This window comes from Monodon monoceros, unplaced genomic scaffold, assembly GCF_005190385.1.
Source record: "Monodon monoceros isolate NGI ecotype Baffin Bay Population unplaced genomic scaffold, NGI_Narwhal_1 Super_Scaffold_13, whole genome shotgun sequence".
Lineage (NCBI taxonomy): Eukaryota > Metazoa > Chordata > Mammalia > Artiodactyla > Monodontidae > Monodon > Monodon monoceros.
This window is the reverse complement of record NW_021703769.1, coordinates 19,511,927-19,538,249: the sequence shown is the minus strand read 5'-3', so window position 1 is coordinate 19,538,249 and position 26,323 is coordinate 19,511,927.

Genomic DNA, 26,323 nt, shown 5'->3' with positions numbered 1-26,323 from the left:
GTTGAATAGTTTATAGCCAAATTGTTTCTCCATATGTTAGCTATTTTTTATCTATGAGAGCGCCAATTTTCTTACACCCACTTTAAATTATTTCTTAGGCCAAAGGGTGTATCTTTGTCTTAACAGAAGTCTTTTAATAATTAACATAAAATTCATTGAGACTATTTAGTATGGCTTATGAAACTGGTGTTACTAATTTATAACAGTATGTCAAATACCTTTCTTTTATAAAATACTTGAATTCAATTATTAAACAGGCATTATGTAATATTAGCAGCAAAAGTTTAAAGCAATAAGCCCTGATGTCCCAACTGGTACTTTATTGGCTATGAGTCTCTAATATCTACTTTTATGTTAAGCTTCAAGCAAGAAGAAGAAGAGGAGGAAGAAGACAGAATATTTCAGTGGTTCTTTACAATTTTACAAAGTGCTATTATGTCATCCTTCAAACCCATGAACCATTGTCTTGTGCCTCATAGATCATCCTTAGGAGCTATATGTAGTGTTCCCAGTTCCACAGAATCACTTTTTCTTAAGGTCTTGATGCACTTTTCTTAGTCCATCCCTACTTCAGGGGAAGACAACTTCTCAAGGTTTGGCAACAAGGAGGTCTTAAATCTCAGCTTTCTCTTGTCTGGAAACAGAACTCAAGATAAGAAGCAATGTGACCAGGGTGATTGTTTTTTTCTAAGGAAGTTGAGTCATTTTTCTCAAATATGGTGAAAAAAAGTTTTTATTATATTAACAGATATCACCATAACTTCTCTCAGGGGGGTAGTTATCCTTGTGAAAATATCTTCAAGAGCCAGCTTGGAGTGGATGAGACAGAGTGTGGTTGATAGATTGCAAATATAGTACAAATGATTCCCCTCCCTGCATCCACTCCCCTTGTAATGTGACTTTGCAGCTCCTCCCATTAAGAGGTGGGGCCTAGTGTCCACCATTAAATCTGAATTGATCTTGTGCTTTGCTTTGGCCAATGGGATATGGTGGAAGTGATACTCTAACAGTCCTGAGGCTAGGCCTCAAGAAGCCAGGCTAATTTGTTCTCACTCTTGAAAACCTGCTCTGAATCAACCCAGGCTAGCATTCTGGGTGATGTCAGACATATGGCCCAAGCACCTTCATTTCCATAGTCACCAGTAATCCATGCAACTGAGGCCATTCTAGATCAAGCAACCCCTAGCTGACTGCAAATGCATGAGCAAAACCAGACAAGATCAGTGGAGCACAGGGACTTCCCTGGTGCAGCGGTTAGGAATCTGCCTGCCAGTGCAGGGGACACGAGTTCGATCCCTGGTCAGGGAAGATCCCACATGCTGCGGAGCAACTAAGCCCATGTGCCACAACTACTGAGCCCACGAGCCACAACTACTGAGGCCCGTGTGCCTAGAGCCTGTGCTCTGCAACAAAAGAAGCCACTGCATTGAGAAGTCCGCGCACTGCAACGAAGAGTAACTCCCGCTCACCGCAACTAGAGAAAGCCCGCGCACAGGAACGAAGACCCAATGCAGCCAAAAATAAATAAATAAATTAATTAATTAATTAAAAAAAAGATCAGTGGAGCATTGCCCAGGTCAGTAGAACGACTGTGCTGATAAATAGACGAGTGAGCAACAATGTTTATTTTTAATTCACTGAATTTAGATGTGGTTTATTACTTGGCCGTAGCTAACACATACACCCACAAGCAGGAATATCAGCCAAGAATCAGGGCATAAAAGGCTGTGGGAAGCTGTTCTGCAAGAGCAAGAGGAACATACTTATGGCCCTCCATTCTTACAGGTTCCGCATCTGCGGATTCAACTTAACCACGGATTTTGTACCGTTTACCATCCATCAACCAACCACTGATTGTGTAGCGTTAACCCCCCGGCGGAAGGCTGAACCCACGACTTGAGTGTCTGCGAATTTTGGTATCCAAGGGGCGTCTGACCCCAACCCCCTGTGGATACCGAGGAGTGACTATAGTGTTATTTTTAGTGCTGAGAGTGAGCTTCAAGGACAACTGGCGTGAAGGAGTAGAGAAGGGATGAGAAGGGAGGAGGGGCAACAAGATGGAGTGCTATGTGGGATTGCCGGACGTTCCGTGGTGACAAGATAGCTAAAGGTAGTTAAGAATGGTGAGTTAGTTTGCTGCCAGGAAGCGAACTTCTAATTCATCTTGACTCGGACATCTAAGAAGTGATTTATGTAACACAGAGCAGCACATGAGTAGATACCCCGATTCTGTTGTGGTTGTTTGTGAAAATTAGAGTGCGGGTTGAGCATTTTTATTGGGTAAAGTGATATAAAGACAGAGCGCTTGGAGGTCAGAGGCTAGGATACTGAGTCAGCCATGGGAATGTAATGCTCCATTTCTGTCCCCTCTGGTGGAATTCGCAAAAAACACTAAAGAGTGTTGGGACTTCCAGGGACTATTGAATCTGTAAGGTCGGAAGGAAGGAGGTTGAGACACGTTTAACTTCATCTCCAGTGGAACAGAGATCTGCAGCAGACATCTGAATAGCATTTCTCTCCTGTGAAGAGAATGTATCAAGACGAATTGAACACCTAAGCCTGTCTCATGTGACTCTCCGAACAACTGTACCAAGACATTATCGGTTATCCTTCCTGTATTTAAAAACAATCTGACTTTCAGAGATGGTTAAGAAATGTGTTGAATCTCAGGCAGCTGGTGAGTGATGTCATATTTTAAGTCCAGGATTGCTTGACTTCAGCCCTCAATTCTACAACTGCCAGACTTCAGCCCTCAATTCTACAACTGCCAGACTTCAATTCTACAACTGCCAGAAACATTTACATAAATCAGGAGTGGTATATCCACCAGCTGTTTTGTTTGTTGTTGCTGAAATTTAGATATAACACCTCCCTCAGCAACTGAAAAGACCCTTAGCTACCTGTGATATTTAACAACTACCTTCCACAGAAACAGCTTTCAAAGGTTTCATCTTACACCATAGTGGGTTCATGAAAGCTTTTATCTGAGATGAGGCAACAGGAGGATTGCCCAGGCTGTGATCCTGGGTGGCTGCCTGGGATAGGTTGGTCAGGTATTGACCCTTGGGAAGTACTAAGGACACTAATTACCCAGATGGTTGAGCCATTTCTATTACTGGAGCATGAAGTGTGGAATTAGCCCTAATACCCAATCTAGGAGACAGATACAAATATTCTGTAACTATGGTTTCCAACTTTTATTTGTTAGGGTTCATTGGAGGTTCCTTAGAGGCAACTGAGAATGGCAAGGGGATGAGTAAGTAATTTAATAATAAAAACATCAACAACTAATATTTGTGTAGCACCATGCCCTATTCTAAACATTTTGTGTATATTAACACATTTAATCCTTTTTTCATCTTTATATACTACATGTGACATACACATATAACACTAGCCCCATTCTACAGATGAGGAAACTGGGTCACAGATTGTTAAGGAACTTATTCAAGTTTCTTGAACATAGTAAGTGGTCTGCCAGAATTCTTACACAGGCAACTTAGTTCTGTAGACCATGGCATATTTTTTTTTCAGGCAGAGAAACATCTAACGAACACCTTCTAAGGTGCGTGTATGTGTGTGTGTGTGTGTGTGTGCATGTGTGTGTGTGTGTATTGAACTATCGAGTCTCAAAGGGTGTATTCACAAAGCAACTTCAGTTCCCCCACAACTGCCCTTTCCAACCCATCCTCTGGGGCCAGGCTATTCCTCAACACTATATGAAGTCCAGGCAGACCACACAGCTTCCCTATTCCCTCTGAGATACAAAGAGGAACTCCAGACACTTGAGCCACATAAAACAGCCTCTGTTCAGAGACGAATAAGCCCAGTTCAGTGTAATCGTTGAATCTCTGAAGTTTACTCAAAGTTAAGCCTCTCACATTTGTCCTACAGCAGTTTTGGAAATCCACTACAGGGGAAGAGAGACTTCTTATTTCGTTGCCCTCCCAGCTCCCTCCATCCACTCTCATGCCCTGGTGTTGACTTCTGAACCTCCTGGTTGGGGCAGAAGATGGAAGAGAGATGAAAGGCTCGAAAGAGCCTTACTTGAAGAGCACTCTTATATATTTGGTTTCCTCTGGCCATGGTAGTTGTTTAAAATTAACTCTGTCTATTGGGGGGGTGTTTTTGTGGGGTTTTCACCTGCAGGTCCTTGATACAGCTTATATATTCCAGCTGGTCCTGTAAGGGGGCCTTTTAGCCTAGGGTTACTTCCACAGGGGTCCCTCAACTTGGATGGAATAAAAAGTATTTATGTATTTATGTACATATGTGTGTATTTTCACTGATCTCTAACTGAAATTTGTCATGTCCATCAATTATAAATGTGCAAATTCTAACGGAAATTTAGCATTTCCTTCTATTTAGAATGTGGTTTTATTAGCAGTACTTGTGACTTTGTCACCAGTGAAGTCATAGAGAGCTTCATATTACACTGCAATTATGAAGATGTTTCAAAATGTTGTTTACACTTATCACTGTTTCAAAATTACTAAAATTATGGTAGCTGTTAGAACTTATACAGGATCCAGTTATTTAATGTGTTAAGAATTTTTGAATATTTTGATAACTCTGCTTAGATATAATTGGTTTCCTTTGCAATTCTATGAATTTAATTTATGCACTTGAAAACAATAATCAAAGAAGAGGTCATCCATAGGCATAGACTGCTGAAAGGGTCTATAGCACAAAAATGTACCATTGTGTTTTGAGTTCCCCCTCCATCATATATTCTCTCTGCTGTTGTCCTATCTCCCTTTCAAGCATCCTTCTTGGGTAAAGTCCCTTTATGGTGATAAAGGCCAGTTCTCTTTCTCCTGCACACATGGCTGACATCACCTCCAGGGGAAACACTTACCAATGCTCCGCAGTGCTGCAGGTGATCCCTAACCACACCCTGTTCGTCTGCCGTTCAGGGTCTGCTAGTCAGCTGGTACGCACTAGGACAGCATACTGGGTGTGCATGTGTTGAAGTGCTCCGGTAACAACACATAAATAACTCTTACTCTGAGCACCTCCAAAACCCTCTACCAATGCCCTCGCCTTCCCAGAACCCACTCAGGAATCTAAGAGTCAATACTTGGCAAAATGGGATCCTGCAGGAGCACACCCCAATTGCACACCTGATGTCAGTTCTCATTTGTCAGTGTGCATGCCTCACTGGTTGTTGAAACCCTTTGGAATATCAAACCTGTTCACTCTATCCTGGGAAAACAATCTAGTTCCTTAGTTGGGACATTCAAACCTCTCACTAGCCCCCCCCCCCATTCGCGGGAAATGGGAAAATTTCCCATTTCGTGGGAAAATACTGCTATACATTTTCCCAAAGAAATTCTCTCTTTAATCTACCACCTCAACCTTCTTTTACCTTTCAGTCGACTTTTGAACCATATATATTGAGAGTCTATATTAAATTTTCATTCACCGAAATTACTGCTGACAGCCAATCTCCCTCCACCCTCTCCACCTATCTTCCCCCCCTTACACACACACACACACACACACACACACACACACACACACACACACCCCTCTACCTCTGCCTACTTAGGACTTTCCATAGGATTAGGCTCTCGAACTACAAAGTTTTCACCATCGACATTTAGAAAAGCCTCAAACCTGAAAGCAGAGAAAACTAATTGCCCAAGGCCTCCAATCTAATAATAGAGTCTACTAATCCTGGACTGGCCAGCTTGTGTAGCCTGCAGTGTTTCCTCCACATATGAGGCTACCCTCATGCCTCTCCTGTGTCCACTTTCCCGGCGACCTGGCTGGCTCCCCACCGGCATAACTCTCAGTCCTTGCCTGTAACAAACTAGACGCAAATAACAAGGCCAGAGCACCATGTGCTAATTTCCTGGGCGACCAGTCTTTCCCTCCTGTCCAAAAGAAGTCTACAGCCGGGAATAAAGAGAGGGAAGGCCTCTGCTTTATTTGTTTTTAATGTGTCCGCGTTTTGTTTTGTGGGTTTGACTCTGAGGCCACGGTCTCCTAGCCATGATCCTCATAACTCTATGGAATTTAACAGGGTCTGCTTTCAGTGACTTCAACCAGGGTTTCCTTAGACAGTAAACAGTCACTTCTTAGCTTTTACACCACCACAGAAAATGAGATTTCTCCTTGAGGAGACCAACAGCTCTTGGCCGCCGTTGAAAGGGCGCTTTGTTTGTTTGGCTGCAAGGCACCACGGCATGCAGCCCGAGCTTGTTTAAAGTTAGCTTCCCCCATAAATCACTTGCACAATGAAATGCCTGCCTCTGCCCTCTGACATATTTGTGTCTCTGTTTATCTTTAATGATGACATGGCTTTTTCTGTCTCCATTTGGCTCTCTATCCTCCATGCTCCTGAATACTAACTTCTGTGCCAAAAGTGCAAAATCTAAGTAATTGCAGGGGAGAAAGATTCCCCTTTCTACCCGCACACAAAGGTAGTGGGGAAACTGAGTTAGCCCTAGTGTCTTTCTGATACAAATTTCCCCTGCTCCACTTTGATCTGATTATTATATCCTGAAAGTGTTCCATTATAAAGGGGCAAGAGGGTACTTCTTTGTATGCATTTGCACAACTCAGCGAATGTACATTTAATTAAGATTTCTGTCTTCCATTACATGTAAATTTTACATAAAAAGGAAAAGAATTATAAACAAATAATAAACTCTTTCCAATAATATGCATGCAGAAGTATTTAGGAGGAAGTATACTAGTGTTCACAATTTACTTTGAAATGCTTCTACTTAAACTGTGATGAATTAATTTATGGATACAGGGATAGATATATGATAAAGGAAATACAGTAGTCCTCCCTTGTCTCAATTACCTGTGCTCATCAGTGGTCTGGAAATATTAAATGGAAAATTCCAGAAATAAAATGTTCATAAGTTTTAAATTGCACATTTTTCTGAGTAAGGTGATGAAATCTCACGCTGTCCTGCTCATCCTGCCCAGGACATGAATCTTCCCTTTGTCCAGCATATTCTGCCCATTAGTCACTTAGTAGTCTTCTTGGTTATCATCCGTGGTGCTTGGCTATCATCCGTGCGTTCAAGTAACCCTTATTTTACTTCAAAATGATTCCAAAGTGCAAAAGTCGTGATGCTGGCAATTTGGATATGCCAAAGAGTAAAGTGCTTTCTTTACATGAAAAGGTGAACGTTCTCAACTTAATCAGGAAAGAAAAAACTAGGATGCTGAGGTTGCTAAGATGTATAGTAAGAATGAATCTTATATCCGTGAAATTGTGAAGAAAAAGAAATTTGTGCTAGTTTTGCTGTTGCACCTCAAACTGCAAAAGTTACAGCCACAGTGCATTATAAGTGTTTAGTTAAGATAGAAAAGGCATTCAATTTGTACAATTAGATATTTTGAGAGAGAGCGCCATACCACATTCACATAACTTTTATTACACTATATTTTTAAATTTGTACTATTTTATTGGTAGTTGTTAATCTCTTACTGTGTCTAAATTATAAATTAAAGTTTATCATAGGTATATATGTATAGGAAAAACATAGTGTATATAGGTTTCAGGACTATCCACGGTTTTAGGCATCTACTGGGGGTCTTAGAACACATCCCCCATGGATAAAGGGGGGACTACTGCATAATAAAATGTTAATGATAAAATACAGGTGGTAGACATAAGGCTATTCATTGTGAAATTCTTTCAATTTTACTACATGCTTGAACTTTTTCATAATAAAATGTTAAACAAACAAAAAGCTCCCTTGGGGACCTAGGCTGAATCCTTGGGGGCACAAGAGAACTGCAACTTCCAAAATCCTGTCTTTAATCCAAATTTCATTTTTAAAAATCCATATTACTTTTATAAATAGAGTTAGACTTCAATAGTTTACAGTAGCAAGGAGAAAAGGATCATTGACCCCGTGAAAAGTCTAAAATACAGAATATTCTAAGAAGCACATTTACTAGTTAGACATGTAGGCATCTTTTTCAATTTAAAATGACATCTGAGTGGGAGTCTTAACTAACTCTTCAATCCATCACGTAAAACACAAATGAAGAACAGCAAAGATCACACCAAGACCAAAATGTATGTAAGAGAAATTCAAAGACATAATTCAAACGGGCCTGGGGTGAGAAACTCCAAAAGTAGTGGACCTTTAGTTACCTATATGAAACAGAAAACTTACTCAGAAAAAACTGAATAAAGAGAAAATTTGGGAATTCCTCTCTCCTCTTTGAATGGTACCTTTTTGAGGCCAACAGAGTATTTCTTTTTCCTTATCACAAGTTTTGGAGACTTCAGCTTCCAGAAACCAATTGGAGAGTTAGGAAAGGAGAGCTTATTACTGTGGCACCCTGAATAAGTGCACTGCTTTGGCAGGAAAGTAGACAGGAAAACTCATGGTAGCAGTACATATTAGGAATAGTAGTTTGTCATGTATTTATCTCTTTAGAGTATGAGTTTTTGTTGAAGAAGCTAACTCAGTGCAGCAGCACTCAATTATATGAATACTGGTTAGATATTGAAAATCAGTCTAGATATTGTGCAATCAACTTGCCCTCTGGGGCAGGGAAGTATACTCCCATGGAAGAGAGCTGGGATGTGAACAATAAATTAATCTACCACAAGAGCCAGAGGAGTTTTTCTACAGATGGGGATTAGGTACCCCATTTGTTGACAATCACCAGATCTTGATAAATTTCCTCTCATTCAGAAATCAGTAAACTGAAAAACATGTTTAAAGTATAGAATTGGATATAAGAATATGTCTACAAAATAACCTATATAGAAAGAGATGAAATGAGATGTGGAAAAGTAGAAGGAAGAGAGAAGGGACAATTTCAAAGAACATGACAACAAAGTCTGCATCCGAGTCAGTGAAGAACAGAATCAACACGATTTGAACTTAAGATGTGGACATGAAGTACAATTTGAGTAGTCCTCTAAGAATACAGATGGAAAAGCCAAAAGGAGAGAGATATAAAAAGTATACAAATTGTAGACTTAAATGTATTCCTGAGGAAGTACCCAAACATTTAGAAAGGAAACAAAAATAAATAAAATTAGAGAAAATAGAGTATGTCACCAAGGAGTTCATAACATTTCAGGGAAGTCAATGAAAGAGGTCCAAATGTGATTTTATGCACACTAACCATGATGCAAAATGGGTCAAAGATAAAGGAAATGAAGATTAGAGAGTTAAGGTGACTTGATCAAAGTCAAAACCTAGAATGGGCTCTCAGGAACTTATTCTATACAGCTTTATTTTAAGAATTATAAATCAGGAATATCAAGGCTGTGCTATTAATTGGAAAGGCTAAAGTGACAATTCTGAGACTCAACTGCTCAGAGTTGTCACCTCTCTCTGAAGTTCATTGCTTTTTAATGTTCTTGCCCCATTACCAGGGAACAACTAAATAACTTCCTTTGCTCTATTGAGTCATCCATTTGTCTTTACAACAAACATTAATGTTGCACAGCCTTATTGCACACTTTAATAAAGGCCTCTGATTTAAAAAGTACAAAGTCCAGTGGTAATGATAAACAATTTCAACATAAAATGTGAAGGACAGTGTTTAATTATTGATAGAAACAAAGAAATAGAAAGATTGAGAGAAAGAATCCACAATAAATTATTGTTTGTTTTATACAGCATTTTTCCTTATAATTTACACATATATTCTTCTCTTTGTTCTTATTTCTTCTTGCATCTCTCACCTTCTATCTGGGATCATTTAATAATTTCTATCAGCAGCATCTATTAGTGCTAAATGGTCTTTGTATTTTTTTTCTCTTAAAATGCCTTTGTTTTACCTTTATTCTTGAAAGATATTTTCTCTGAGTATGGAGTTCTAGGATGGGCGTTATTTTCTTTCAGCACATTGAATATATCTTTTCACTTTTTTTTGCTTCCATTTTAGCTGTTGTGAAGTCAACTCTCAGTCAACATGCTATTTATTTGAAGGTAATCTCTCTTTTCTTCTCCACCTCCTCATGAAAATGTTTGTCTTTGGTTTTCTTTGGAATCACTATGGCATGCCTAGGAGATTTTTTTTTAATTCCTACTTGAGATTGTATGGATTTCTTGAATTTTTGGATTAGTGTTCTTCAACAGTTTTGAAACCTTTTGAACCATTATCTCTTCAGACATAACCTCAGCTTCCTTTTCTGTCTCTTTTGCTCTGGTACTCATATTACATATATGTTTTACTTTCTATATGTACACTCTATATCAGCACTGTTCAATACATTCGCCTTTAGCACAAATGGCTATATAAATTTAAATTTAACTAAAATTAACCATAATTAAAATGTCAGTTCTTCAGTCTCAATAGGCACATTTCAACTACTGAAGAGCCACATGTGTCTAGCGGTTACTGTATTAGACATCACAGACATGCAACAGTTGTATCACTGAAGAAGTTTCTGTTGGACATCACTGCTCTATATCTATTGTCCGTGCTTCTATATTTTCTACCTTTTGTTTTCTTTCCACATCTCATTTTGCAAATACTTCTGACCTATCTTTTTATTTAATGATTCTGTATCCAACTCTGCCTAACATGCTGTTAAATTTATTCATTTAGTTATGTTCTTTTATAATTTTAGAATGCATATTTGTTTCTTTTATGAATCTATGGTGTCACTTTTATGGTGTCTAGTTCTCTGCTAACATTTTAAAGCTTGACTTTTTCTAGCATAGTGAGCAGGGTTGTTATATAATCTGACTGGTAATTCTATTATTTGGACGTTACTGAGTCTTTCCCTACACTGCCTTGTTTTTGCTATTTTTTTTCTCTTATAGTACTTCCTGTATCTGGTTATCTCTGATTGTTTGCTGAGCATTGTTTTTGAAAACTGACTTTTAATAATAATTTGAGATTTGATTAATGTTGTCTTCCTGCACCAAAGATTTTTATTTTCTTTTTCCAGAATCTAGGGCATACCATTTTTGGCCATTTTAATCCAGTTTAATGCTTGATGCTTTCCGGAGAGTAGAATGATGCAAAGCTCTCACCTTTACTACCTGGCTATAGCCCTTAGAGTTTCAGCCCAAAGTGGCAGAGGTTTACCAAAACCAGACTCTTGATAGAATCTGCATTCAGACTTTTTATCTCTTCAACAAATAGCCCAAGCTGTCAGTTAACGCCCTGGATCTTCATATGATGAGGGGAAAAGCAGCATCTACTGCTAGACTCCATCTCTGGATTCCCCAACTCTAACAGAACTCTTCCAGATAACTCATTATCTTGTTAGCTCTTTGATGCTCTTAAAACATGATATTTATAATTTACTCAGCTATTTTACTTTTCCTCAGGAATAAAAAATATGTCCTAATGACTTAGTCCATCACTACTGTAAATTAAATTGCCTATCATTATTTTAAAATTTTTTGTCTCTGGGGTATAGTGATCAATACCAGAATCTCACCTATGTTTCTCCAATTTAGTTTAGGGATGTTATATGAATACAGGATGTTGTGTTTTCCAAATATTTCACTGAGATTATCTATATTTATTAAAGGTCTATTGGAGACTTTTATATTTTCTCCTTTATGCATTTGTTTAAGCCTCTGGCATTCACTGAGTACCTACTCTGACCATAACTGTGATGTGCACTGGAAGTACAGTGATGAAGTAGGCATGAAATATATATTCTAAAGGGAAAGACAGACATAAAGTATAAACTGATTAATAAATAAAATAATACCACATGGTGGTATTATGAGGAAGAAGTGAAAAGATTGTAAAATTGAGAGAGAGGATAGAGGAGAGTGGGTGTGGGACCCACTTTAGATGATATTGTCAGGAAAGTCCTCCCTGAAATGATGTTTAAGGTTAAACCTGATGAACAAGAAAGAACAGCAATGAGTAGAATGGATGGGAATCATGTAAAGGGACTCAAAGTTTGGAAATGGTAAAAGAGGACATTGTAGGGGTCAGCAGGAGCCTGACAATAAGGCTATTGTATGTATGCTTCTACAGAAAGCAGATTACATGGCCATGACTGCTTTCTGTAGCTCTATAAATGGGCTTTGTGGCTTACTATCCCCGTCTATAAACAAGTCATATAGTAACATTAACAAATTTTCTGTAGGTGCACAAAACTGTAGATCCTCATTTCCTAGGAAAGAAGGCAGGAGTAAATATCATAAAAAATTAATAGTCATAAGCAAGCAACAACTACACAGTGGGTATTTAGTTCTGAATCTCCAGCTAATTATTTGTGAAGTTGAGAAAGTCCTTCTATTTTCTCAGGAGGCACGTCCTATTGGCTAACATATTTTAGTGCAGTTTCTCTATTTTGTTACTGTCTATTGATTGCCTAGGAAGGTTTTATAAGATATGGTGTCCTCTTGATTGCAGGGCATTTGGTTTCCTAAGGATTTTTATCTTACTCAGTAACATGCAAAATGTGCCCAAATTCCAAAAATTATATACCCAATATAATTTGGAAGTGCTGGCATGTACCTATGAAATGAAAATGGAGTCATGTACTGTGCAAAGATTTTTTTTTTTTTTTTTTGTGGTACGCGGGCCTCTCACTGTTGTGGCCTCTCCCGTCGCAGAGCACAGGCTCCGGACGCGCAGGCTCAGCGGCCATGGCTCACGGGCCCAGCCGCTCCGCGGCATGTGGGATCTTCCCGGACCGGGGCACGAACCCATGTCCCCTGCATCGGCAGGCAGACTCTCAACCACAGCGCCACCAGGGAAGCCCCTATGCAAAGATTTTAATAAATACCCAAGGAAAACGTCTTGTCAGGTATGGTTTTGGAGTCTTTCTCTTAAAAGCACAGGCATAATAACAAAAGTACAGCACATCAACATTTGTGCAATGAAAATAAATTGGTACATAGAGGGAAATTCATAACTTTAATGCATATTTTTGAATATAAAAGAAATGACCCATTAACGATCTAAGCATTGAACTCAAAGAGTTGAAAATAAAAGCAGACTAAATTCTCCCCCAAAATGTACAGAAGCTACTAATAACAGAAGATCAGAAAATGAGGAAATGCAAAATAATAAAACAATGGAGAAAAGTACCAAAAAATAAAGTTTATTCTTTGGAATTACAAATAAAACAGACAACCTCCTGGAAGACTGTCCAAAAAAGGAGAAAAGATGCCAAAAAGAAACATAAGGAATTTACACAAATAAGAAATACAAGAGAGTTATTTGAAATATGACATAACCACACACATGCAATAAATTGACATTATATGAGAAAATTTTTATAATGCTTAAACACTAGCATTTACTTAAGAAAAATATGAATTCTAAAGTACTGTTAATTAATGAATTTGTACCTTTTCATCCTACCCAAGTTGTTTTATGAGTGGCTAACTAAACTATCAAGGGCTCATCCACCAGAGGCCAGACGGCAGAAACAAGAAGAACTACAATCCCACAGCCTGTGGAACGAAAACCACATTCACAGAAAGACAAAATGGAAAGGCAGAGGAATATGTACCAGATGAAGGAACAAGATAAAACCCCAGAAAAACAACTAAATGAAATGGAGATAAACCTTCCAGAAAACAGAATTCAGAATAACGTTAGGGAAGATGATCTAGGACCTCAGAAATAGAATGGAGGCAAAGATCGAGAAGATGCAAGAAATGTTTAATAAAGACCTAGAAGAATTAAAGAACAAACAAAGAGAGATGAACAATACAATAACTGAAGTGAAAAATACACTAGAAGGAATCAATAGCAGAATAACTGAGGCAGAAGAATGGATAAGTGACCTGGAAAACAGAATGGTGTAATTCACTGCCACAGAACAGAATAAAGAATGGAAAGAAATGAAGACAGCCTAAGAGTCATCCAGGACAACATTAAACACACCAAATTCGCATTACAGGGGCCCCAGAAGGAGAAAAGAGAGAGAAAGTACTTGAGAAAATATTTGAAGAGATTATAGTTGAAAACTTCCCTAACATTGGAAAGGAAATAGCTATCCAAGCCCAGGAAGCACAGAGTCCCAGGCAGGATAAACACAAGGAGAAACACACCAAGACACATAGTAATCAAACTGACAAAATTTAAAGGCAAAGAAAAATTATTAAAAGCAACAAGGGAAAAAAGACAATTAACATACAAGGGAACTCCCATAAGGTTAAGAGCTGATTTCTCAGCAGAAACTCTACAAGCCAGAAGGGAGTGGCAGGATATATTTAAAGTGATAAAAGGGAAGATACTACAACCAAGATTACTCTACCCAGCAAGGATCTCATTCAGATTCAATGGAGAAATCAGAAGTTTTACAGACAAGCAAAAGCTAAGAGAATTCAGCATCAGCAAACCAGCTCTACAACAAATGCTAAAGGAACTTCTCTAAGTGGGAAACACAAAAGAAGAAAAGGACCTACAAAAACAAAGCCATTACATTTGAGCAAATGGTAATAGGAACATATATATCGATTATTAACTTAAATGTGAATGGATTAAATGCTCCAACCAAAAGACACAGGCTTGCTGAATGGATACAAAAACAAGACCCATATATATGCTGTCTACAAGAGACCCACTTCACACATAGGGACACATACAGACTGAAAGTGAGGGGATGGAAATAGTTATTCCATGCAAATGGAAATGAAAAGAAAGCTGGAGTAGCAATACTCATATCAGATAAAATAGACTTTAACCTAAAGAATGTTACAAGAGATAAGGAAGTACACAACATAATGATCAAGGGATCAATCCAAGAAGAAGATAAAACAATCATAAATATATATACACCCAACATAGGAGCACCTCAATACATAAGGCAATTTCTAACAGCTATAAAAGAGGAAATCAACAGTAACACAATAATAGTGGGGGACTTTAACACCTCAGTTACACCAATGGACAGATCATCCAAACAGAAAATTAATAAGGAAACACAAGCCTTAAGTGACACAAGAGAACAGATAGATTTAGTTGATATTTAAAAGACATTCCACCCAAAAACAGCAGGTTGCACATTCTTCTCAAGTGCTCATGGAACATTCTCCAGGATAGATCACATCCTGGGTCACAAATCAAGCCTCAGTAAATTTAAGAAAATTGAAATCATATCAAGCATCTTTTCTGACCAAAATTCTATGAGATTAGAAATCAATTACAGGGAAAAACACAAACACATGAAGACTAAACAATACGTTACTAAATAACCAGGAGCTCACTGAAGAAATCAAAGAGGAAATCACAAAATACCTAGAGAAAATTTACAATGGAAACACGATTATCCAAAACCTATGGGATGCAGCAAAAGCAATTCTAAGAGGGAAGTTTATAGCAATACAATCCTACCTCAAGAAACAAGAAAAATCTCAAACAATCTAATCTCACACCTAAAGGAACTGGAGAAAGAAGAGCAAACAAAACCCAATGTTAGTAGAAAGAAAGAAATCACAAAGATCAGAGCAGAAATAAATGAAATAGAAACAAAAGAAAACAAGAGCAAAGATCAATAAAACTAAAAGCTGGTTCTTTGAGAAGTTAAACAAGATTGATAAATCTTTAACCAGACTCATCAAGAAAAAGAGGAAAAGGATTCAAATCAATAAAATTTGAAATGAAAAAGGAGAAGTTACAACAGACACCGCAGAAATACAATGCATCCTAAAAGACTACTACAAGCAACTCTATGCCAATAAATTGGACAACCTGGAAGAAATGGACAAATTCTTAGAAACGTATAACCTTCCAAGACAGAACCAGGAAGAAATAGAAAATATGAACAGACCAATCACAAGTAATGAAATTGAAACTGTGATTAAAAATCTTCCAACAAACAAAATTCCAGGACCAGATGGCTTCACAGGTGAATTCTATCGAACATTTAGAGAAGAGCTAACACACATCCTTCTCAAACTCCTCCAAAAAACTGCTGAGGAAGGAACACTCCCAAACTCATTCTATGAGGCCACCATCACCCTGATACCAAAACCAGACAAAGGTACTACAAAAAAAAAAAGAAAATTACAGACCAGTGTCACTGATGAATATAGATGCAAAAATCCTCAACAAAATACAAGCAAACGGAATCCAACAACACATTAAAAGGATCATACACCATGATCAAGTGGGATTTATCCCAGGGATGCAAGGATTCTTCAATACATGCAAATCAATCGATGTGATACACCATATTAACAAATTGAAGAATAAAAACCATATAATCACCTCAATAGATGCAGAAAAAGCCTTTGACAAAATTCAACACCCATTTATGATAAAAACTCATCAGAAAGTGGACATAGAGGGAACCTACCTCAACATAATAAAGGCCATATATGACAAACCCACAGCAAATATCATTCTCAATGGGGGAAAACTGAAAGCATTTCCTCTAAGACCAGGAACAAAACAAGGATGTCCACTCTCGCCAGTATTATTCAACATAGTTTTGGATGTCCTGGCCATGGCAATCAGAGAAGAAAAAGAAATAAAAGGAATCCAAATAGGAAAAGAAGAAATAAAACTGTCACTGTTTGCAGATGACATGATACTATATAGAGAGAATCCTAAAGATGCCAGCAGAAAACTACTAAAGCTAATCAATGAATTTGGTAAAATTGCAGGATACAAAATTAATGCACGGAAATCTCTTGCATTCCTATACACTGACAACGAAATATCAGAAACAGAAATTAAAGAAACCATCCCATTCACCATTGCAACAGGAAGAATAAAATACCTAGGAATAAACCTACCTAAGGAGGTTAAAGACGTGTACTCAGAATACTATAAGACACTGATGAAAGAAATCAAAGATGATACAAACAGATGGAGGGATATACCATGTTTTGGATGGGAAGAATCAATGCTGTGAAAATGACTATACTACCCAAAGCAATCTACAGATTCATTGCAATCCCTATCAAATTACCAATGGTATTTTTATAGAACTAGAACAAAAAATCTTAAAATTTGTATGGAGACACAAAAGACCCCAAATAGCCAAAGCAATCTTGAGGTAATAAAAAGGAACTGGAAGAATCAGACTCCCTGACCTCAGAGTATACTACAAAGGTACAGTAATCGAGATAATATAGTACTGGCACAAAAACAGAAATATAGCTCAATGGAACAGGACACAAAGCCCAGAGATAAACCCACACACCTATGGTCAACTAATCTATGACAAAGGAGGTAAGGATATACAATGGAGAAAAGACAGTCTCTTCAATAAGTGGTGCTGGGAAAACTGGACAGCTACATGTGAAAGAATGATATTAGAACATTTCCTAACACCATACACAATAAAAACCTCAAAATGGATTAAAGGCCTATATGTAAGACTGGACACTATAAAACCTTAGAGGAAAACATAGGAAGAACCCTCTTTGACATAAATCACAGCAAGATCTTTTTTGATCCACCTCCTAGAGTAATGCAAATAAAAATACAAATAAACAAATGGGATCTAATGAAACTTAAAAGCTTTTGCACAACAAAGGAAACAATAAACAAGACAAAAAGACAACCCCCTCAGAATGGGAGAAAATATCTGCAGATGAATCAACAAACAAAGGATTAATCTCCAAAGTGTATAAACAGCTCATGCAGCTCAATGTTAAAAAAACAAATAACCCAATCCAAAAATGGGTGGAAGATCTAAATAGACATTTCCCCAAAGAAGACCTACAGATGACCAAGAAGCACATAAAAAGCTGCTCGACATCACTAATTAGTAGAGAAATGCAAATCAAAACAATTGGGTATCACCTCACACTGGTTAGAATGGGCATCATCAGAAAATCTACAAACAAAAAATGCTGGAGAGGGTGTGGAGAAATGGGAACCCTCTTGCACTGTTGGTAGGAATATAAATATATATAGCCACTATGGAGAACAGTATGGAGGTTCCTTAAAAAAACTAAAAATAGAATTACCATATGACCCAGCAATCCCACTACTGGGCATATACCCAGAGAAAACCATAATTCAAAAAGACACGTGCACCCCAATATTCATTGTAGCACTATTTACAATAGCCAGGTCATGGAAGCAACCTAAATGCCCATCGACAGAGTAATGGATAAAGAAAATGTGGTACATATATACAGTGGAATATCACTCAGCCATAAAAAGGAACAAAATTGGGTCATTTTTAGAGATGTGGATGGACCTAAAGACTGTCATACAGAGTGAAGTAAGTCAGAAAGAGAAAAACAAATAATCGTATATTAACGCATATATGTTGAATCTAGAAAAATGATACAGTTGAACTGGTTTGCAGGGCAGAAATAGAGACACAGATGTAGAGAACAAACATATGCACACCAAGGGGGGAAGGTGGTGGGTGGGCTGAATTAGGAGATTGGGATTGACATATATACACTAATATGTATAAAATAGATAACTAATAAAACCCTGCTGTATAAAAAGATAAGTAAAATTTAAAAAATTTTCAAAGAGGGAAACAAAAAAATAATCAAGGAACAAAAATTCTTATTTTCTGAAATTATTTCAGAGAATAAAAAGTAATGTTGTCTAACTATATATATATATATATATATAATCTCCATCAGTCAATATTCTAAATTAATGATATTTTTAACATCCATCAAACCCACACAAATTAAATTTCTAACACCAGCAAGTGCCACTGAAGTCACAGGGGACCTATATATTTTTGCATTGTCAGTAGGAGCGTAATTGGTACAACCCTTCTGGGGAGCTATTTGGTAATATCTAGTAAAGTTGAAGTGCACCTCTCCTATGAATCAGCAAGTTTACTTGTAGGTATGTATCATAGAAAATCCACAGAAGGATATATTCATTGAAGAATTAATGTAATAAAGAATAATGAAAACAATGTAAATGCCCAGTAATAATGGAATGGATTGATAAGTTGTGTGTATTCGTACAACAAAATACTATATAACTGTTACAAGTAATGTGCTTTTCCTGTATGACTCAACATTCGTGAATTCCAAAAACACAACATCAAATGAATAAACCAAGGTGCAAGAAAAGTATACCGTTAGAACAAATTTTTAAAACATACAAAATAATACAGTATACTGTTAATATATATATATATGTAGAAGATATACACAGCATATTTATTTTTAAAATGTATAGGAAAGATACACATCACCTGTAGAAGAGCAATTGCCTTCTGGGAGGGAGAGTAGAAAATGAGATCAAGAAAGTGCACAATGGGGGCCTGCAGTCTGTCTGAAAAATATTTATATCTTTAAAATTTATTTGAAGCAACTAAGGCTGAATAAAAGCATTTTCATATCTGGGTGGAGGGTGTCTATTAAATGTAATATTAGACCCTATTTAATAGCGTAACTGTGAAGACTGAGTGAGTTAATGCACTTAAAGGGCTTATAGAACAGGGTATGTTTTCTACATCATCACTATGTGTCGATTGTTTATAATTATTCACTAGAGACTGTGAATTTCTAGACAGCAGAGCTCACTTAACTTTACCGCCATGTCCTTTATGCACAGCACAGAATCTAGCACAAAGGAGAGGTTCAGTAAATTGGTTGAATACACACATCTTAGATTCCTCTCTTCATCCCAGTTCCCCAGTGGCCCTCACCTACCTGTGAGCGCCTATGATAATAGATTGTCATAAACTACTGGTAAAAATTTTAAGTCTTAGTATTTAACTCTTACAACCAGTTCCATATGTGACCTGATTAATGGTTTCAAGGTAAGCGATTACTTTTAAGTAACCAACCAGCAGAGTTTATATAAGTCTTGAGATTCTTGGAAGAAGGTTGATTACATAAATGCCAACTACATTAGTATTGATTTCTCAAGGAATAAAAAACATCAGCTGAATTGACTATTATTCCTTCTACTCTTTACCATTGCAAGAACTTTGTAGGGATCAGGATTTCAAAGCTATTTTAAAAAATCATCATATATGAAGCATTCCTTAGTATATAAGGCCTTAAGGAGGAGAAATGGGCCTTGGCTGACTTCACCCACGTGCTGAACTCCATAAATATTATATAGTTAACACATGGTCCAGATACTTTCACAGGGTTCAGGAAAGAACAACTTTTATTTATGGTGAGTTTTTTATTTGTTGAATATAAAGTACCAATTAAAGTGTAATCAGAATAGCTGTTTGAGTTTTTGGCAGCATATCAGAAGGAGTTACGGAAAGCATGGCCTTTTCAATGATAGACATGAATTTGCAGAGGTCATGCTATGGTCTGGACAGGGCACATCTGGCATGATTTCAAACCATAAATGCACTCGAATCTAGTGTAACGAATTATATCCCAGGGCCCAGATCCTGATTGCCTTAGGAATGATTTCTTCATTCCCAAGGCAGTTCTGGTTTTTAGAATACTTTGCCTGGAACCCAAACTCTGCATGCTCAGGAGATCCCCTCAGGTCTAGAATGGCTAAGACGTTGGGGCATTTTATTTTACCATTGCCACTGTCCACTTCTTTGTAGATTTTGATTTGGAGAACTGCTCAACCCATTGGAACCTGAAGCCTGTCTCCCTCCATCCCTAGATTAACTTATCTTGTCATAAGTTTCCATAGAATTGAGTTCCTTATCTTCTGAGCTTTTATCAATTTGTGATTATGCACCAAGGGAATGCCTGAAAACTTAAGAAATGATGGTAGGGAGGAACTGAAGGGCATTACGCAAATGTAAAGGTAAGAAATGGTAAATAAGTAGAAGAAAAAGCAACAAGGCCAGTGAGCATTGGTAACATAAACATGAGGTAGGAACAGCATCAATAGGCTCTCGGAGAGAAAAACTGAATGGGACTAGCAGTCACTTTAGAGTCTCAGTTAAAATCTAAAGAGAGAAACCTGACCCAGGCTAAAGGTATAGTCAGTGACTAGCTCAAGTTGTAACAGCTTCCAAAAACCAAAAACATGCACTTGACCTTGCAACTAGGATTGCATATGGCACCCGGCCAAAACCCGCCAGCCTCTCCAGGACAAAGAGTGACAGCTTTGCTGCCCTGCAGCTGAAACAGGTTGGAGCCCATATTAAACTGTGCCAAGTAGGGTCTGCCACTAAGCTGAACACCTGTAATTTACCCATCTGTGTCCCTCAAGTCCTCACCCCAAAGTAAATTGATTCTGAGCTCTAACACCTGTCTGGGGGACTCTGATGTGCTGTTCACAGAAGGAAAGGCTTTGGAAGATGACAAAAACTGTGGGTTGTGTTTTCAAGGTCAGAACCCAAAGAGAGGAATTTCTTTGATTCTTTCATGTGTGGAGATGACAAAAGTGGCACTGGGTGGGATCCATAATTTTCAAATCATTTGAGTAACTACTAGACGTTAGTGATGAAAAAGGGGAAAGTCTGGGCAATGATAGTCCCTTTCACCTAGGAGTATAAAAGAGCAGGGAGAAATGGGGTACAAACTTGAGAAATGAATGTCATATGCAGTGTCTCTGTGAAGGTAAGGGAGTGTCAGGAATGTTGTAAATGTGTATTCACTAAAGGTCTACCATGTTCATAGCGATGATAGAAAACTAGATGTGTACTTCCTGGTAGCAATAAATTTGAGATTATTTGGAAGGGAGGAAAGGAAAATACATGTACTTATCACCTACTATAATCTTAGATGCAAAGTACATATAACAGAAGCCTCTTGCCAACATCTGCAAGCACTGATATTTTCAATTACAAATAAGTGAAACAATTGTATTCTGTATAGGTTATATTTTAAAGTAAACAGAATCTCAAAGGCTGAATAGCTGAGACTCCTTGTGATTTCAGCCATAATCACATTTTTTTTCTTTTCAAGCTTATATACCTTTTCATTTCTTGATTTTTAAGTACTTTGAGTACAAGTCCTTTTTTATTGATTTATTGATTCTTATTTACTTTTCAGATAACATTTCATTTGCTGTTACTAAAGTAAGAAATCTTTATTCATTTATTCTTTCATTGACCCGTCATACATTTACTAATTTAGTTAACAAATGTTTATTGTTCAAGTACTAAAAATGGAGTGATAAGTAAGACAAACAGTCTTGGCTTACAGGTTGGCCTTCAACAAGTAGAGCCTCTTCATGTACCATTTTGTTTTGCATACATAAGACTATTAGAAGCAATAGACATGCTTTTTTAATAAAAATTTAAAAGTTTATTTTAAAATTTATATACAAATTCAAAGACTAGCCAAAGCAATTTTGTAAAAGAACAAAAAAGTTAGAGGGCTACTTCCTGCACTACTTGATTTCAAGATTTACTATAAAGTTACAATATAGTGTGGTTATTGGTGTAAGTATAGATGCATAGATCAATAGAATAGAGATCCCAGAAACATACCCACCCATATGTGGTCAATTGATTTTTGGCAAAGATACCAAGGTGATTCAATGGGAAAATGATAGTCATTCAAGCAATAGCGCTGAAATAAAATCCATATGGAAAAAAATTCAAATCTTACTTCACTGTCTACATAGAAATTCATTTAAAATGGATTGTAGATATATGTAAAACCTAAAACAACAAAAGATCTAGAAGAAAATATAAAGAAAATATTTAAGCATTTAAATTAGGCAAAAATTTCTTAGGAAATGATATACACTAACCATAAGAGACAATAAAATGAGAAACTGTACTTCATCAAAGTAAAAGACTTCTTTTCAAAAAGTGCCATTAAATGACAGTGAAAATATAAAGCTGCAGACTGAAAGGAAATGTCTGGGATACATATATCTGACAAAGGCAGAGTTAGAAATGCAAAAGATTTCCACATTTGTATTTTAAGTCTGAGATGTGACTCCATAAAAATGGGATTCCAGTCTCATCCTTATTCTTGGTACTCAAAGTGTGATCCAAGGATCAGTAGCATCAACATCACCTCGTAGCTGTTAAAAATGAAGACTCTCAGGACCCATTCTAGACCTACTGCTTTGAAATCTTCATTTTAATCAGGTCTCAGGTTATTCACATGCATATTGAAATTTGGGAACCCTGCTGCTTTTGACCACATAGGAAACCAGCTTCTTGTTTCTGGTACCTATGAAGGTGTGCAAGTGTGTCCTGGGATGTCTGGACTGTGCCAGGAAGCCAGGTAGTGTCACCAAGAGAGCACAGGATTCGAGACGGGCTATACGTGGATTTGGATCCAGGCTCTACCACTTGCTAAACATGTGGAAAATGATAGGCAGGTCATAGTATCTCCCAGCCTCAGTTTCCCATCTATAAACAGAGGAGGACTACATTCTCTCATAGAATTGTCATGAGGATTGAATGAGATAACATTCATAAAATACCCAGGACAGTATCTGACATGGTATCAGCTCTCAATAAATGCATATCTTTCAAGTGGTCAATAAAGAATGACTTTATTTTGCATTAAATAAATCACAAAAGTCAGTGCCTCAAAGCCAGTCCAAACTTCTGACATTTTCCCACATCAAAGAGCAGGATCATTTGCGTCTTTTTCTACACGTGCTTTTTTTCTTGTTCCAGTGACCTCAGTTGATAAAGGGAGGGCAGACAGCTTTAGCAGAACCCTTGCCTTTGGATTGTGGCCTCCCTCCCATCTGTCCACAGCCTCAACAGCCTACTTAATAGCAAGAACAATAACGAGGTTCATTATGCATGCAGCTCTGCCATCATTGCTGAGGAGAAAATTAGTTTGACGCCCTGAGCAACGGTTGAACTCTAGAAAGTGCCTACATAAAATAAAAGACAAGGAAAATATATGCATATACATACATATAATAAAGAGCGCAATGAGAAAAGTTATAAAGAAACAGCTCACAAAACTTACTCTTTTCCTGGTCCTTCTTGACACTCCAGGAAGAGTGCTTTCGTTATTAAGAAGTCTGTTTATTCAAAGGTGGCCTCTTCCCTGGCTTTGGGTGGGGTGGTAGGAGAAGATCTGGGATGCACAAGCATGTGTGAGTACACACAAACACACACTCACACACATTTCAAACATTTTGGCCATAATTTTAGATTTACAAAAGAGTTGTAAAGATAGTACAGTGTTCCCTTACAACCTTCACTTAGCTTGCTCTAATATTAATATCTTATGTGACCATGGTACAGTTATCCAAGCTAAGAAATTAACATTCATACATACTGTTAACTAAGCTACAAGCTTTCTTTGGATTTCCCCTCCTTTCCTTTTTCTGTTCCTGAATCCATGTTGCATTTAGTCCTCATGCTTCCTTAGACATCTCCAATCTGTGAGTTTCTGTCTTTCCTGGTCTTTCATGACCTTAGACTTTTAAAGAGTACTGGTCTTGTATTTTGTAGAATGCCCCTCAGTTTGGATTGGTCTGGTGTTTTCTCATGAATAGACTGAGGTATTGATTTGGGGGAAGAAAATCACAGAGGTAATATACGTCTCATTACATCCCATAAGGGACACATGATACCAATGTGTCTTATTACTGATGATGTTAATATTGGTGACTTAGTTAATGTGACAGCTCCTAGTTTCTCCACTGTAGAGTTGTTATTTTTCCTTTTTCTGAACTCTATTCCTCAGAAGCAAGTCATTAAGTCCAGCCACACTTGAGGGAAGAGGAATTAGCTCCACCTCTTGCAAGGAAGGGTATCCAAGAATTTGTGATCCTATGTTAAAACAACCACAGTAATTAGCAAATTTGGGGGAAGATACTCTGAGGCAATGCACATATCCTGTTCTTCCTTAAAGTTAGACATGCTGATTTTAGCACTTGCCAGTGGACTGTGCCTGCAGCAGTCATTACTGTGGTGTTCCAATGGTGATTTTTATTTTTCTCTTTCTTCTGCATTTATTAATTAGAATTCTTTTGTAAGGAAGATTTTTTCCTGCTACTCCATTTTATTATTTATTTAATCATTTATTTATATCAGTATGAATTCATGGGTATTTTGCTTTATTGGGGGGTTATAATCCAATATTATCATTATTTATTTTATTGCTCAAATTGTTCCAGCATGGCTATCAGGAGCTCTTTCAGGTTGGCCCCTGTGTCTCTTTGATACAATTCCATCCTTTGGTTCTTTGAGTACTTTCTTACCTTATGGCCCTGCAAGATGTTCCAGGCTCATTTTGTAGTTTCCTTCCCCACTCGTAGAATCAGCCATTTCTCCAAGGAGCTCTGGTTCCTTTTATTGGAGAGTTATATTTAGAAAACAAGATTTGGTGGCTAGATGAACATTTTAAATTGCGTAGTTATTGAGTATATACTGAGGGCTGGATATTCTGCTACCTACTTACATAGCCATGGCCTTGATAAATTCTCACTCCAGTCTCAGAGTGGGTAACTGAGGGTACTTCTTCTTTCTCCCATAGAATGTTTTTCTTACAATAGGACCCCAGTCTCCATATAAGGTGTCTGCTAGTCCTCTCTGCATAGCATCTTTCACGTTAAATACTTGAGCTTCTCTGCCTCCCCATATTTGCAAATGCTCTCCTTTCTGCCTGTAATATCCTTTCTACCTCTTCCTCTTCTTTCTTCCCTCTCCCTTCAAAAGGAACAGACATACATGCATGTGCACACGCACACGTCTGACAACACGCTTGCACACTTTGGAACATACTGTTTTTCCTCCTGCCTCAATTCTTGCCACCAAATAACTTCCCAAAGATTTGGATCATGTATCTGATATTCTCTGTGACTTTGAGAGGACATTTTAGTGGGTAGAAAAATCACCAAACTACTATAAGAAGGCTAAGGGTTTGGAACAGGGGCTTACTCTGAGTGGAGTGTGTGCTTAAGGAATTTGCTCAATAAAATTTTCAAAATGATAAGGAGCCTAATGGGTATCAGAAACACTGGAGTCATTCATGAATTCATTCATTTGCTCATTTATTCATGAATTCATTCATTTACTCATTTATCCCCAAATTACAAAGGGCTTAAAAGGCACCAGACATCACAGAGGGGTTGGGATTACAAAGATGTGTTGAGTAACTTCCATCCTTCAAGGGGTTTATAGTTAAAGAGAAGCAAACATGAAAGTCACTGAGTGACACAAGCAGTCCTCCAGCAGCTTGCAAAGACCTCTGGAAGGAATGCATGTACTTGGGGGTGGGAGGCATGGTGAAACAAAGCGTTTTAAGGCAAGATGCATGTTTAAAAGACCATCAGTTCACAAAGGATGGGCTTTCCCATCAGAAGCAGTAAAAGAAATAAAGACCTGGAGGTGACAAACATCACAATGTAGTGGGACCTTCTGTGTAGGCAATATTGTTTCTCTCCATTGATGATGATTTTTTTCTCCTCTTTTCTAATATTTTATGATTGTTGTTGTTTTAATCTTCTGGTGAATTATCATGGTGATAGCAGTACATTTTGCCCAAGTTTTGCCTGTTGCATGCTTTAATTGTTATAACACAGACACACACTCATATACATATCGCCCCTTGCTTATTTTTTTTTCTGTTTTTTTCTTTAAAAA